Source organism: Alligator sinensis, unplaced genomic scaffold, assembly GCF_000455745.1.
Source record: "Alligator sinensis unplaced genomic scaffold, ASM45574v1 scaffold1430_1, whole genome shotgun sequence".
Lineage (NCBI taxonomy): Eukaryota > Metazoa > Chordata > Crocodylia > Alligatoridae > Alligator > Alligator sinensis.
In genome coordinates this window covers 441,217-451,971 of record NW_005842800.1, presented here as the reverse complement: position 1 = coordinate 451,971, position 10,755 = coordinate 441,217, and the positions used below count along the sequence as shown (strand labels likewise).

The following is a 10,755-nucleotide window of genomic DNA, read 5'->3' as shown; positions in this document are numbered from 1 at the left end:
GAGGTTGGATATGCATCTAGCTGGGGTCATCTAGACCCAGCACTCTTTCCTGCCTATGCAGGAGGTCGGACTCGATGATCTATTGTGGTCCCTTCCAACCCTAACATCTATGAATCTATGATACCTCCTTTCTTTTCTTACATGCTTTGATTGCTGAAAAAAATAGCCATAACTGGTACTTATTGGAATGAACAGGGACTATTTAGGAGAACTGGGATTATTTAATCTGCAAAAGAGAACACTGAGAGGGAATTTGATAACAGCCTGCAAATGTACAAAGGGTGTTCATAAAGAGGAAAGTGGTAGACTTCTCTATGGCTTCAGGAACAGGATAAGAAGTAATGGTGTTATTGCAATAAAGTATATATAGGTCAGATATTAGGAAGAACTTTCGGTCTATGAGGGTGGCTGACAGTGAAACAGATTACCCAGAAGGTTGTGGAATAGACACCTCTTAGGAGGTTTTTAGAGCATGTTGGACAAATACTTGTCTGTAATGGTTTATATAGAGATGAGCAGCCTATACCGAGAGATGATCCTGCCTTGAGCAGGGGTTCATCTTGATCAGTGGGGGCCAACCTTTTTGGCAAACATGCCACAGATTAGCCTGTCATGCTCCCCAAGTACCACTCCAATCCACTTCTCCTGCACAATCTGTTGCTCTCTTTTCTGCCTTGTGCTCCCTTGCTGATCTGCCCTGCTCTCTGCACTATCAGCTACTGTGCTGTGTCTGTCTCTTCCTGATCTGCCATGTGCCACACACAGAGGTTGCCTGTGCTACTTGTGGCATGTATACCTCAGGTTGGTCACCCCTAGTCTAGATGAATTTTTGTGGTCCCTATTTTTCTATGATTGTACAATTTACTTCACAGACCTATTGATACCTCAGGTCACCATCTGAATGTTTTCCCTGAAGCCAGAACAGCTACTGACTGACTGTTTTGTTAAATGAAATCTGCCATGGCAAATAACAATTGAGGCCTGTTCACAACTCTTTACTATCTCTTCACCCTTCCAGAGGGGCACACCAGCATTTCCACACATAGTAGTATCACTGATAGCTTCTTTTACTGAGAAAAGTATGTTCACCAGGGTCATCCCTGCCATTCTCAGTTATACTGATGTTCCCTGAGCTGCAGCAATTCTGTCCAAGCACTACATGAGCTTTATGAGAGCGCTGTTTCACCCAAAGACTTGAAATGGCTTTACTTCTAACAAATAATAAGCTTGGTAGTGCAGGGACTGTGGTTTGCAATGTCACCTTCTGTCTTTTTCAATTTACTTGCACATAATATGATCTAAGTACTAAGTTCTTTGATCAGATCAGTGCCTTCAATTTCCATAGACTTCAGTGAGCACTGAGAGCATCACTTAGGATCAGACCTTGAAATCTTTGGATTTAAAAGTCTCAATCTTAGCACTTCTGTATTGTGTTGTGTGGTATATAAGGAAAAATATATGGAGAACGCTATATCCAATTCCCCACAAAACAAGCAGAATGATCAGAGGACACACTAGTACTGTGAATTCTTTGTGGATTCCATTGCTGATATAATACTGACTTTATTTTATGGAAAGTGTTTCCCATTTTTGAATAGTCCTTTTTTGGTCCCGATCTTGAATACAGTCCTATAAGACCAAATCCTTCCTATTTAGAATCTATGTGTTGATAGTGATTCACAATGCACTGGATGGTATTTGCAGCATCTCCCTTTCCAGATAGTAATTACTACTCCAGCTTTCAGTTTATATTGATTTTATTCACAGTTGTGGAGACAATGAAAAAGGTGTGTTTGAAGAGAGTAATTTCTTATCTAGACAGGCATTTAACATACATCAGAGTGAGAATATTTTACATCAGCCTCCAACCAAAACAGCCTGGGGTAGTTTCAAAGGCTACACTGAAGCTGGGCTATTTGAGCAGGATGAAAAATCTGAACAGGAGAGAGGGAAACAGAAGCCATACAGCTGCTGTGTATGATTTTAAGGCTCTAAGAGACTAATCTGACAAGGTCCAGAGACTTCATTGCCTGTAAGACCTGAAGCTTCAACCTAGAGTTCGGAGATAAGAATCTCATGAACCCCAATTAAACCTCTTCCTTTGAGGGGACATTTCTGAGGGTGAAACACTTGTTTTGTTATTTTGCTTTGGCTTTCTTCTCTTTGAAACCCTTCCATTTCAAAAATAATTCCTCTGAAAGGCAGGTACCAAACTAGAACTAACTTTTTTGTAATAACAATAGTATTTCAGCTACTTTCCCCTTGAAATAAACAGGACTACTCAGGAGTAACAGCTCACCGCAGTCAATGAATAAATCACAATCTGGCCCTAAGATAGCTTTGTAACTTTAAAAAACTTGAACAAATATTTTCCTCCAGTTTTACCCATAGCATTGATGGTCTATAATCAGAAGTAGGGTTTTTTGCCATTTCCCCCTTTCCTATGAGTTAAAATATGCCTCTTATTTTCAACTAAGTACTCCAGGATAGCTTCAAAGGAGGGACTATACAGAATTACATTATGAGGGCTGTGACAATGATGGATTAGGTTTGCACAGTTCCCAGCCATTGTGACAGGGATGATTCATGTGACATTTTCTCTTCATATTACAATCTTTGTCACAAAAATGAGATTTAAAAGTTCTTAGTCATTCTGCTGAAGATGACACTGTAGAACTTCACTTTGACCTTTACACTGGTTTACAATTCCATTCTCTTCACTTCTCTTGCCATATGTTTCTCCTTTAGAGACCTACTGGTGAGAAGAAAGTAGCCAGCAACACAGTAATAATGCTTGCATTTAAGTACCTCCTTTCCTAAAGACTTCTGAAAACTTTAATTATTGAAACTTCATAAGTATATAGGAACATAGGGAAGTAGGGCTGGAAGGGACCTTATTAAATCATCTAGCCCAAGCCACTGCTCAAGGCAGAAACATTCCTGACTAAACCACCTCAGCCAAGTGACCCTCTAACTTGCTCCTGAAAATTTCCAGTGATGGAGATTGCACAATTTTTCCACATAGCCTGTTCCAATGCTTGACCAACCTCATAGTCATAAGGTTCTTCTTAATCTGCAGCCTAAATTTCATCTGCTGTAACTTGAGGCCATTGCTCCTTTATGACTCAAGAGAATAGTCTGGCTCTGTCCTTTCTATAATTGTCCCTCAGGTATTTAAAGACTGTTATCAACTCCCCTGCAGTTTTCTCTTCTCCAGATAACCTAACCCTCTAAGTCTGTCCTCCACACCTCTAAGCAGTTTTGTCACTCTCTGCTGGACTCATTGTCAATCTATCCATATCTTTTTGAAATGTGGGGCCCCAAATTAGACACAGTACTCCAGGAGGAGGCCTAACATATGCTAAATAGAGCAGAAGAATCATTTCTCTTGATTTGCAAGTGATACTCCCAACAATACAACCCAGATGCTGGCTTTTTGTGCAACAAGCACACACTGCTGGCTCATATTCATCTTACAGTCCACTGTACCCCTAGGTTCTTTTCTCCAGTACTGTAGCCTAGCCCATCACTCCTCAGTCTTTATTTCTGCATGCAACTTTTCTCACCCAATTACAGGACTTTGCACTTATCCTTGTTGAAGGAATAAGGTAGCCAAGGGCAGTATAACTATAGAGTCTTGGTTTGGGCAAAACATTTAAATGAAATATTACCGAAATATTACCTAAGTCAGAACACTAAGATCTAGCTATTCCCTTCCCAGTTTATGGAGGCCAAACTAGAACCCAAAGAAATGCATACAGAGTTATTCTAAGGGGCTAAGAGGGGCAGACAGTGAGGAATCCAAGCACTCAGCTCTGGATGCTCCCAGGTGCATAGGGATGTAGTAATGCAAGTCATAGGCACCACACCATACAGTCCTTTAATAAGCTCATTGGCTACCATCTTACAAGTAGTTAGGGTTTTCCCCTGTTACACTGATTGAAAGGCTAATCTAGACCCTCACTGCTTACATGCTTAAGCGCCTCCTTTAATTTTCAGCCTAAATATTTTCAGATCCAGTTTATACGCATAAGTTCTTGTGCTAGCATTGTCTGTTAACTCTTTAGCTAACTCAGGTCCTGTAGCTCTTCAGTTCTTTTCCAATTCCTGCTATTTATCCCTCATATTCCTCTCAGCATTTGTTTTATTAGGCTAAAACATCCATGAATGTCTATTCCCCGCATAAGATAAGCTCTCCATTCACTTGTTCATTCTTTGCAGTTGTGTCCAGTTTCTGTTCATCTGTCGTGGTTGGAACTGCTGAACAGAACTGTTTAGAGTATTCCAGATGAGATCTCATCAGTGTCTTATACCGTGGCGTCAATGCTTCTCTGTCTTTACTGGAAATACTTCTCCTGGTACATCCTCAGACTGATGCATCTCAGAGAAAAATACGGACTATCTTGAGACTCTACAACAGGGAAACCCTGTTACAAGGAAGGCCAGAAAGAGCAGGAAATCTGAGGGCCAGGGAGGGCAGCAAAAGAGCAGGGGCCCCGGTGGGCTGAGTGACTAAAAAGGGCAGGTGGCTAATAAAGCAATTAGCTGCACCTGGTCCCTGGGGAGCAGGAGATCCAGCCAGGTGGCTGGAAGGAGGCTGGGCTGGGGGATGTAAGCCCAGGCTGTGAGCATGTCCAGAGGAGGCAGCTTCTGCTTGCATGAAGGGGAGGAGCTCCTGGAAGAGAGCAGACAGGAACCCAAATCACCCAGGGGAGCTAGGGAGAAGGCTCCTATGGAGACAGAACCTGTGGGCAACATTTACCCTGAGGGGGGAGACTGATTTATGAAGCAGCCGATTGTGTTTTTGTTGTGTTTGAACTTGATACCAGAGGAGTGGATTGTGGCTACAGGGGAGAGGAGGCCATGAACAGGGATCCCGAGGTGTGCTTCCCTGCTACAAGGGCCAGAAGTTAGGCCCAAGCCGGAGAGGAAGAGACTGGCATCGTGAGGCTGAACCCCTGCCAATCAAGGCAGGGTCAGTAGCTGGGAGATAAGGTCTGAATTGGTGGACCAAGGCGGAGGGTGCAACCAGAGAGAAAAAGGAGGGCCCAGCCTGCAACAGCTGACGTGTTGACAAGCCGACGGGAGCACTCCCTGAAAGGGGAAATGCTGAGGGAGGGCAAAGGCCCCAGGTGGGGGGCTGGCTGGGCTGAACAGCCAACCTACCTGGAGGTCACCTTTGGCACCAAGGACCTCTCGCCCAACAACAACCAGCATCAAAGTCATGGCAGGTGAGAGCCAGGAGGAGAGCTGGGACCAGGAATGAGCTGGCAAGTAGGGCAGACCCCAATGGGTCTGTGACAGGACTGGTGCCCAAGGGCTGCCATGGTGCCCCGCAGTGGCCGCCCCATCCTGTCAGACCCTTGTTCCTGCCTCCCAGGGTCTTGCCTCACTTGCCACACAGGTGTTGAAAGTGAGGAGAAGCTGCCCTGGGAGGCTGGGAAGCCCAGGTGCTCCCTCGCTTTCATGCTCTCTCTCTCTCAGTATTCATTCCCTCTGGCCCTACATGCCTTAAGGGCTGTGGTCTTCTTCCTCCCGTACAGCCATGCCCATACCCCTTGGGTATTACTCCTTTGCCACTTTTGATCCCTTGCTAGGCCTCGGCTTTACTAGCTTCAGTCTCAGGGTTATCCTGGCTATTGACAAGCAGCCTAGGCCAACTGTCTCTGGCCTGGCCTTTTTGGGCTCAGCCTTCATGGTATCTCTAGCCTCCATTAGCCCTGTCTTGTCCTGTTTCAGGCCCCTGGTGTCCGTGCCCAGGGGAAGGCTGCTCCCAGCTCAGCTCTGTCCTCCCTGGCATCCTGGGCCTAGAGCAAGGCATCTCTCAGCTCTGCCTCCCTCTACAGCATTTGGGTTTCAGCCCCACTCAGTCCACTGGGTCCCCGACCCTGGCCAGTCTCTGCTGGATGTCCCTATAGCACCCTTGTGGCCTCCGTTTTGACCCTTATAGCCACATCTGGTCCTCTGGTCATACAACAAGCAATATTAAATGTATAACAGTACAACTAAAACAGATGCATACTGCCTTTGCAAAGCCCACCTCTGGCAAACTATAACTTCCCTGGGCTAGACTTTCTCCCAGGGGCCTGCTTCCTGCAGTCTGCTTCTCTGTGGGAGCTCCCTTTCTGTTTGCCTGCAGGGCCTGGCTGCCCACTCTAGCTCTGGTTTGTGTCCCAGGAGCAGCGCACTATGCCAATCACATGGGACTAGGTTTGTGTCCCAGGAGCACCGCACTCTGCCAGTCACATACTTTCCTTCTCCCCTGCACCTCCTCTCCTCCCCCACTGCTGGGTTCTCCCTTAATTGTCAGCCTGTGCTTGTGCCACTACAGCTGCTTAAAGTGACAGGAGCCCCCAGGTTCACTGGTGCAGCTTCTTTTCTGGCTGCTTAATCCCCACGCCCCTCTCATATGTCTCTCTCAGTCCCCTCATTGATGCCACCTCTTTGATGTCCCACCTTCTCTAGCCTGCTTTGGCTCCAGTCCTCCTCTCCCTCCCTTGTCAAAAAACAGGGTTTGGATTCCCTGTTACAGGGTCCTACAGACGGCAAGAATTGGATTTGCTAAACTATTCTGCATGGCACAGGTGATTGCTGAGAACCCCTGTATCTGGTTGCACGCAGATTCCTGAGGGAATTAGCAGAGGTCATTGTGGGAATTAGCAGAGTGCTGAGGAAATTAGCAGAGGTCATTGCGGGACCCCTGGCACGGCTTTACGAGGACTCATGGTGCTCTGGCGATGTACCAGAGGACTGGAAAAGGGCCAATGTGGTTCCCATTTTCAAAAAAGGGAGGAAGGAGGACCCAGGAAACTATAGGCCGTCAGTCTTACCTCAGTCCTGGGTGAGCTTTTTGAGAGAATTATCCTGGCGCATGTCCGTAAAGGGCCAGCAGGGGAGATTATGCTTAGGGGCAACCAACATGGGTCCATTAGAGGCAGGTCCTCTCAGACCAACCTGGTGGCCTTCTATGACCAGGTCACAAAATCCTTGGAGGTGTCATGGTGGACATAGTCTTTCTGGACATCAGGAAGGCCTTTGATACTGTCTCTCACCCCATTCTCATCAAAAAACTAGAAGACTGTGGCACTGATACCTACACAGTCAGATGGGTTGCAAATTGGCTGGAAGGCTGCATCCAGAGAGTGGTGGTGGATGGGTCTTATTTGACCCGGAGGGATGTGGGCGGTGGGGTACCCCAGGGCTCAGTCCTCGGGCCCACACTATTCAACATCTTCATCAGAGACTTGGACGAGGGGGTGAAAAGCACCTTGTTCAAATTCACGGATGACATTAAGATGTGGGGAGAAGTGGGCACGCTAGAAGGGAGGGACAGGCTACAACTACATCTGGACAGGTTACAGGGGTGGGTGGATGAAAATAGGGTAGGTTTCAACACTGACAAGTGCAAGGTGCTGCACCTGGGGAGGAAGACCCAGCAGCATATCTACAGGCTGGGGAACTCCTTTCTCATCAGTGCAGAGGCAGAAAAGGATCTTGGAGCCATTATTGATGGCAAAATAAACATGGGCCGACAGTGTGGGGATGTGGTCAAGAAGGCCCAACTGTACCTTGTCATGCATCCAGAGATGCATCTCAAGCAGGTCCAGGGAGGTGATCCTCCCCCTCTATGCAACACTGGTCAGGCCACAGTTGGAGTACTGCATCCAGTTCTGGGTTTCGCACTTCAGGAGGGATGTGGACAACATGGAGAGGGTCCAGAGGAGGGCCACTTGCATGATCAGGAGTTGGCAGGGCAGGTCTTACGAGGAGAGGCTACAAGACTTGAACCTGTTCAGCCTCCACAAAAGAAGGCTGAGGGGGGATCTAGTGGCCATTTACAAACTAGTCAGGGGGACCAACAGGCATTGGGAGAGTCCCTGTTTCCCCGAGCACTACCAGGAGTGACTAGAAATAATGGCCACAAGCTGGCAGAGGGTAGGTTCAGGCTAGACATCAGGAAGTGCTACTTCACTGTCAGGGCGGCAAGGATCTGGAACCAACTTCCAAGAGAAGTGGTGCTGGCTCTTACCTTGGGGGTCTTTAAAAGGAGGCTGGATGAACACCTTGCCGGGGTCATTTGACCCCAGTACTCTTTCCTGCCGTGGCAGGGGTCCGGACTTGATGATCTGCTCAGGTCCCTTCCCGACCCTACTTTTCATAGTTTCATGAAACTTTGAAACAGATACAGAAACTAGAGCCTGGAGGGACTCCACCAGAGGGGATACATACAAAACATTTGGCTGTCCAAATCAACCAGTGCTGACAAGTTCTTCAGTGATGCTATCAGCCTTCTGCAAGGCAGGCTGTAGGAATTTGCCAGAAGAGGATTCAGGGTCACTATACTGCATCAGATGTATGGTCTGTCTATCCCAGCATCCTCCTCCTGACCATGGTCAACACTAGATACTTCAAATTAAAATGTGACCCCCCACATACCTTAAACATCACTACAGCCATAATCTGCATTCATGTGTGTATATACATATTCACATGGGTCTAATTTGAACCCTTAATGTTAGAGATTGGTTAGAGTTTGGAAATGTAGAGTTTCAGTGATTCCTGCAGAGCTGGAGGTGGGGGACATTGCAGGCATGGGCACATTCAGAGGGAGTGCGGCAGCAGTCACACCCCACTTTACCTGTGTACCACATGCACAGTAAGATCTCAGAGATCCCACATAGGCTGTGAGCTCCCAGCTGGTGGGTGTGGGGTTTGCCTGGAGTCCCTGTTTTCAAGTGACTGTGGAGCCCAAGCAATGTTTGCTCTTCCTTTCTCTCCTTCCCAGCACCCTGAATTCAGCAGCAGGAGAAAGGAGGAGGTGAGTGACAGCAGCAGCCCCTGCTTTCACACAGTTTCCAGAGCCCAGGGCCTGTGCTCGTCTGCTTCTAGTCTCCTTTTCTCCCCTGAATTTGTTGGTGGGGGATGGGGAAGATGGCAGAGCGTAAAGAGCAGGAGTGGCAGAGTGAGCATTCCCTGCTTGAGTGCAGGGAATTTGGGCAGACCCAAATTCTGCCCAGCCAGTGCACTCATGGAGCTCACAGCGCATGTGGAGCTGTGCCAGTAAGCTCAGAGATATCCAGGATCACAGCAAGGGGTTGTAATCACACCCTTGGCTATTGCCAAGGTCTTAGATCCACCCATGGTTGCATGTCCTCCCTTTATCCTTGCTTAATTACAAATGAATCTGGGACCGGCTGGAGAGTTCTTAAGGGTCTTACAAAAGGAAGAATAGTATCTCAGAGGGGTGGTCTTGTAGCAAGGTGGGATCACGTTACCTCTGCTTGTCCAACCTGGGCGGGGGTTGCCTCAGATCACTAATGGACATTTTTTCTTCTACAGAATGTATTTGAAATTTATATCCTGGCAGCTGTGTACTATGATAGTAATAGGGAAGAGTCTAGAAGGGGATCCAAGTTCCATCCATTTCAAGGAGAACAAGCTCTGTTTATATGAGCAGAAACAAACCAACCAACTAACCAACCAACAAACTAAAGAAGGAGGTCAAGCAAGTCAACATGCCACATATAAAGTTCAGGAGCTCTCATTTCTTGGGGACAGGGAGAAAATACAGAGTTATACAAGAACGCTTTAAAGACTTCTGGGTGAGAATTCGTATCATGGAATCATAGAAGGATATAGCAGCAGGGCTGGAAGTGACCTCCAGACGTCTTCTAGTCCAACCCCCTCCCTGAAGTAAGATCATCCCTATCTAAACCATCATGTACGAACCCATAATCTAAAGTTAAACTCTTTGTAAAACTGCCATCAACCCTGACACAATACAAGACATAACATTATTCCTGCCACACGTAAAGCAGGGGAATGATCGTGGCCAACCTTCTGCTTCCATGCATCTAAATTGCTTCAGATCCCAGTTAGGCACCAAATTTGGCCCTAAATGCCAGCGGCAAAGCTGGTGGAAGCTCAGTCTTTGACAATCCAGTCTTAAACCATTTTGAAAATCCAATTACTAGGGTTGTATTTTCAGTCCATCCTCTGTAGCAGTATTGCTCTTTTGAAGATGCAGACCTGCTAGCACCAAAAACTTGCACTTTCAGTTTTATTCTTGTGATTGTTTGCTCCCAGTTGTGTTTACAAATCAGACATTTTAAGTCACTTAGATATCATAAACAAAGAGCAGTGCCTGAGATCTGCTCCCCAAACCTCTTTCTCATTAAGCACAAGGGGAGAAGAGGCTGTAACGTTGTTTAAATAATGAGAAAGAAAATGCCTCAGAAATAAAGCAAAACGTAAGGAAAGAAAAATGAAAACAGAAAGAGAATAGCAGGCAAAATCAGAATGGTACCTGAACATGAAAGTGAATTAGGAAAAGGGCGAGTTATGCAGTGTGGAGGCTACTGTCAATCCTTAGAAATAAGCATCTGTAGAAAAAGGGGAAAATAAATACCACCTCCCAAGACAACCTGATAGGCATTGAATGTTCTCTGGAAAATGAAAACCATGAATGTCGAAATTCAAAGAATAGCACCTAGAGACAGAAATAGGATTGAAAGCAGAAGTTGTACAAATCATGCACAAAAAGAGAAACTTGAGTAAATGGAAGTCATTGGAGAGAGTATTTTTTTCTGTTCCCAAGGGGACATATTAAGAAGACACCCGTGGTGATTTTTCTAGTGGGAAGCCACATTTTCACAAAGTCTTGTGGATGTTCAGAGCTGGAATTAGTTTCAGGTTATTATTACAGGGTCATGAAATAGGGATGCAGGGCAAATCAGAAAAAAAAACCTGTTCCAA

General features: G+C 46.3%; 1 pseudogene; it reads left to right on the top strand.

Moving 5' to 3' along the window:
* Positions 1–9,453, top strand: part of LOC112547910 — a 28,477-nt pseudogene extending 19,024 nt beyond the window's left edge.
* Positions 9,454–10,755: the final 1,302 nt, after the last annotated feature.